Genomic DNA, 6,000 nt, shown 5'->3' with positions numbered 1-6,000 from the left:
AAGTGTAACATAATGCAATCGTTTGTCGTTACATAATTGTTACATATCGTTTGTAGTTACATAATTGTAATAAGCGTAACATAATGCAATCGTTTGTCGTTACATAATTGTTACATATCGTTTGTAGTTACATAATTGTAGCAAGTGTAACATAATGGAATCGTTTGTAGTTACATATTTGTAATAATTGCAGTCCTAACATATGAATCCGGTCTTGCTGCGGTCGATGATAGTGATGATGTGTCATGCCACTTGCTTGTGGAGACAACAATTTGCTTTTTTGTTTGTAGTTTATGTGGTATTTTGGCATTTGTAGTAACACTTACACTTATTTTCATTTGTTTGTTATGTGATCTTACTCCATTTCTCTCTTTTTTCTTTCTTACTTTTTCTTTCTTTCTTTCTTTCTTTTTTGTATGTATTGATTTTCTATAGTTTGTTTTTCTTCGTTTGTGTACGCTTTTTCTATGTTGTTCATGGTTGCATAATTACTGGCTAATTTCCTTGGGATAATTTTTTAAAGTTTAGTTTATATTGCATAGATATTACTGAAAATGATATTATATAGCCCCATATTTTGTTATTTCATATATATATATATATATATATATATATATATATATATATATATATATATATATATATATATATATATATATATATATATACACACTATATACAGTATTAACTATATACACTGACTTGTTGTTCACTTGTACCTATCGTGGGTAATATGTGTGTCAGCACTGTGTGGGAATCATTGTCTTCACGATTGTGTTGAAGATGTTCACTCTTGCTAACGGCATTTGTGTTGGCCATTTTTTTTTTTCTCTCTAGTTTACCTTGTAACTTAATTTATATGTTTCCACTAGGTAGCTTTAATTAATAAATGTTTAATACAGTTCTTTTAATCGCTCACTGAGTAACTGTGATGGTATATTTTCTTGATCACTTTGTAGATATAATAATGTATAGCTGTATGTATGAAACACGTATTTTATGTAGGTATAAATGGTAACACTCGTTACCATTTATACTTACTCATTTCTTCTCAGTGCTAAAATTAGCTATATTCAACTTATTTACTCATCTATTTTGTTAGGACATAAATAAACAAGAGGCGTATTTCATAACACCATATCTTAATGACAGGAATATTTTCGCCACCACGCACGTTAATACCAGATGACACACAATTTGCCACAACAACAGACTACAATATGGAGTCCCAATACAGCCCGTCCTCCACCAGGCGCCTGAGTGAGCGCCTCCAGTCCCGAGGGCCAGACCCCAGTCCCCAGCCCTGACAGTGAGGGGCCCTTCGCCACACACAGCTCGAGCCCAAGCCGAGAGACGACGCCCCTGAGAGTGGTTCCGTGGCCGTGGGACGAAGGGACTCCCAAAGTGCCTCCACCTACCCCAGGCCGAGAGTTATAAGCTCTGGACCTCTCCTTCCCCCAGTGAAATAAAGTGGAACTAAAGACAGTGAATTTACAGTGAACAGTGAGGCCGGCACTTAAGGCACGAGAGTAAGCTTACCATGATGTTAGTGTACAGTGAGGCCCAGAAAAGACCGAGACCAGTGAATGTAAAAGAACAGGTGCCCCAGTGAAATCAAGTTACAAGTGTACAATGAGGCCAAGGTAGAACGTAAGATCTTAAGTACAAAAGTACAGGCAGTGAACATTATAGACAGTGGCAACCTACTCGCCTCCCTGTAACTGCGCCTGCAACATAGAGCTATCAATTACTCCCTTCCCTTGTGCAGAGTCAGTAACACCCCCCCCCCCCGTGCTCAGTCTATAAACTTAGTGTCAGAACAGTGAGCGCCTCACGACAGTGCCTCCTCACCACGGACAGTGTAATGGTGCCTTTGCCCTCCTGAACCAGACTTAAACTCCTGTACATCTAGCATCCTGTGTGATACTCTACCCACTAATGCTAGCCTATGTATTGATTTTTGCCTATGAGATTGTGTAAGATTGTCTACCTGTTCCACAACAGTTAAATTTGTCAATATATGTGTAAGGTTGTTGCCCTGTGTTTTTATCCCCTGGCCCTCTCTTGTTTGTCTAAGCTCCGGTCTAGAAAGGGAACCCAGTTCCTCTCTTGCGTTCTAGGGTCGGGAAGCCTCCCCTTAAACACCTAGCATAACACAGAGCTTACAATCCCTACTCATTCAGCTCCAAGGACAAAATTCTAAAGGCCTTTTCAGCCTACCAGATATTCTTATATCACACAACATTTGGTCTGATCAGCTATTTCAGATCAGGTGCGGGTAAGGGGATGTGTCTGTTATGATGTGGCAGGGGTAAACCAGCTCTGCTGTCGGGCCCTGCTGCGGATGTCACTGATTGCATTGCACAGTTGACCCTTGTGCGGTGTGGTGCGGTGAGGATCTGTCCGTTCTCCCCTTTGGGGCTAAGATGCGAATGAATGTGTTTGAATGGATGAGTAAATGGGGAGTGTGCCGTCCTGTCTCGGCTACCTCCCTTTCCTTGGGGGAAGCAGCCTAGGTATATAGATAGATAGATAGCCTGTTTCGAACGGTCTGTGCTGAGCATGTCAGACCAAGATCGCTGCATATGGTGGCGGCTGGGGTAAAAGCATAATTGCTGATGGAATTTGCAATCGCTAAATCCTGCTCAGGTGTGGTGCAGCATGGCTGGCCGCTTCGTGGCCTGTCTAACGTGTTGCCAATCTGTTCATAACTCCGAATCCACCGGGCCACAGTATGCTTCGATATACCAAGCTGCCTGGCGATCTCCCCATTATTTCATCCTTCTTCATGAAGAGTGATGACTGAGCTATGTTTTCCCTCTGATATCTCCATTTAAAATACCTCAATACTAGAACATCTACAAGCGACACTGACACTGTGTGCTGAACCCCAGTATGTTGCGTATAATGAATTCGGACCACAGAGCTCGTTGTATACCATTCTGACATCATTAGACCATTTCCCTTCTTATCTCTTCATTGATAAAGTTATGAAACCAAACCCACGGTTATGTCGCTTTGTTACCCTTCGTTTGTTGGTAGATTGCATGATAATATTATATTGGATATGCAGCTGGATTCGTCATATTATCGTTGTCCTACATGGCAACCCAACCAGCTAGGCTAGGTGAATTAGACAGGGTTGTCAACACTACCAACCGAACAGAGACGAAGCGTTTCACTTCGTATTCAACCCCAGGGTGCCGATACTGTTTTTTTATCGATGGTACTTATTTTACAATAGATATTTTTCCCATGCACCTATTTTCACATGGATCTGTGTCCCCATGGACCAATTTTCTCTCGTGGATCTGTTTTCAACCTTGGACTTGATTTTCATCCATGGACCAATTTTCCCTCAAGTGAGCTATGTTCCCCATCGACCAATTTTCCCTTCATGGACCCTTTTTCCCTTCATGCATCTATTTCCCCTGCATAGACCTATTTTCCCTTCACTGACCTGTCTTTTCATTGACCTACGTTGTCCTGATGGGGTTACTCCAAACCACCACAGGGACATACCTTTTTCCATGGACTTTTTCACCCTTTGGACCTATGCTTTCACTTGGGCCCGTTTCACTCAAGGACACATCCCCATGAACCTGTTTTCCCACATGGACCTCTTCCGGCCATGGACCTACTTACACCATAGAGCTATTCCCCAATGCACATATCTTCTCCCACCCATCCACCTACACACCCTTATACCTACCCATTCACTCAGTGTGGCAAGCCCATCTCTTGGCTTGTCCTCCAGGAAATTGCACATCGACACACCCATCCACACACGTGCCCAACCCATCCTACCACCCCACTCTGCCCACCAACCCACACATTCATTCCACCTTGCCTGCCCACTCCACCCACTCACCCCACTTACTTTGCCCAACCCTCTTACTCACACGCCAAGCTTAAGCCTCCACGGGATGAACTGCAACTTTCCATGCTCACGAGAGCACGTACAGAGAGAGACCTGCATTTTAAATATACATAATACTGCAGTAATTCCATTTTTGTGCTTGTAATACTGATCATCACATGGCATTCATGTTATATCACAGCTATGTAAAAATAGCATACCCTTCATGCCACAGAATAGATATCTGTACTCCGATATGATGACTTACTTGACTGGATTCTTACTGCCTCCGGATAATTTCATTCAGTTTTGAAGGAAAACTTTTCGAGGTGGAGGAGTTGGACGTAGCCTTCAGGTACAGTCGGGGTCATAAATAATCACCTATCATCCGGTATCCCGTGCCTCAGGCTGGTTCCATTATGTGCGGCAAGTCACAGAGGAACAAGACGGGCTGAAAGGGTGGGGCCAAAGAGAGGAGGGAAGGTGGGTGGGGGGACAAGTGATGATGCTAGTGTGGAGTGAGGAAGGGAAAGGAGGGTAGTTAGGGGAGGGAGAATGAAATACGGAGTGGTGATAGCAATATTTGTCTATTTTCTTTCATTCAGGGCATGATATAAAGGAGTTAATATTAGGTAGATAATGTTGCATTAGATCTTGTACAGCGGAGTCAGATAGCAAGCTTTAGATGGGTGGTAGCATCAATTGCTGGCTCGTGAGAGAAATATATTGATGTGACAGATGAAACATTAGTGCAGAGCCATCAAGGCTGTGTGGGCCCAGATTATCAATGCGTAGGAGCAAGAGAACAAGAGGACACAGGCCCGCCTCCTTCAGCACACCACGGACGAGTGGGAGCTGTTCAGACGAAACTAGCAAACCATCAACAACATTGTTTCCCTCACTGGCACAAAGATTGCAAGCAGTTATTAAGAGGCAGAAGGCCACTGGACTACTTACTAAGGTTTTCCTCGTTGCTTTGGCTTTACCAATGTCTGTAAACATTGACATAGATCTATTTTGGGAGTTTGGATGGGATTTTGTTTTATTTTCCTTCTAACATTTTATAAGAGATATCGTAATTATTTCTACTCATGTGCCCAGACATCAAATTTATTTATCTTTTATGCACAACTGTTATCTTAAACAGCCTTTTCATAAAGAGATGCCATAAAATAGTTGGCATGATGGTGACTATGGTGACTGTATAGAGGGAGTGTATACCGAGAGGGTGATCATATTTGCTGTGGACACAGTAATGTCAAAGGTTGCGTATGACATTTAGTTCCAAAATTAATTGCATGTAAGGGTGGAGGACGCTTCTTAACCCCTTAACCGTGGGGCTTCACTTTCGTGATGCTCAGGCGCAATGAATGATACCGAAGGGCATCACTTTTGTGATTCTGTGTTATTTTGAATTCTCCCAGACTTACAAATGGTGGCTTGTATCATCTATCAGTACTGCCAATATCCAACAATAGTCAGCGCTCCTAATGTCATCTGTACTCCCATCCATTGTTGACAATTTAGCCATTTTTCCCCGTTCTTGACTCCCCTCCCTACCTCCCCTCCATTACCCTCTCCTCTCGCCTGCCCAGCCGCACTGCGCTAAGCAAATCTTCCCCGGAATTTTCCACTGATTTTATCCATTGAAATAAGCTCTATGCCCTATTCTTGTACAAAATAATATATACAAAAAAGAAATAAGGTAAGTGATAGTGCCATACACCTGGAATTGGCTAATTATCACCTGGCAACACCTCACGTGCACTCGTTCGCTAATTTTACCCGGTAATTTCCCCTTGAAATATGCCGTATAATCTATTCTCGTAATAAAAATATATATAAGAAAGGAAGGGAGAATCCTACTGTAAGTGATATTTACATTCACCTGGAACTACCTATTTTTTTATGTATTGTCGAGATTTCCTACCAATCATTTTATAGCATATAAATTAGCAGCTGTCACCCTAACATTGTCAACCCTCTCCTGCCCATATACGCCGCATCATTCAGTTCCTTGTCATCCTCTGAGGTGAAACTATGTCGCACTCACTCCCCGCCATTTCCGCCTCTTCTGCACCCATTGCAAAGGGCCCTGTGACCTCTACCCCTAGAAAAACTCGTGTGGGAAGCAGTAAAGG

This window comes from Coenobita brevimanus, chromosome 14 (genome assembly GCF_032717465.1).
Source record: "Coenobita brevimanus isolate Jiangsu-jjx chromosome 14, ASM3271746v2, whole genome shotgun sequence".
NCBI lineage: Eukaryota > Metazoa > Arthropoda > Malacostraca > Decapoda > Coenobitidae > Coenobita > Coenobita brevimanus.
Note: the sequence above shows the minus strand (reverse complement) of the source record.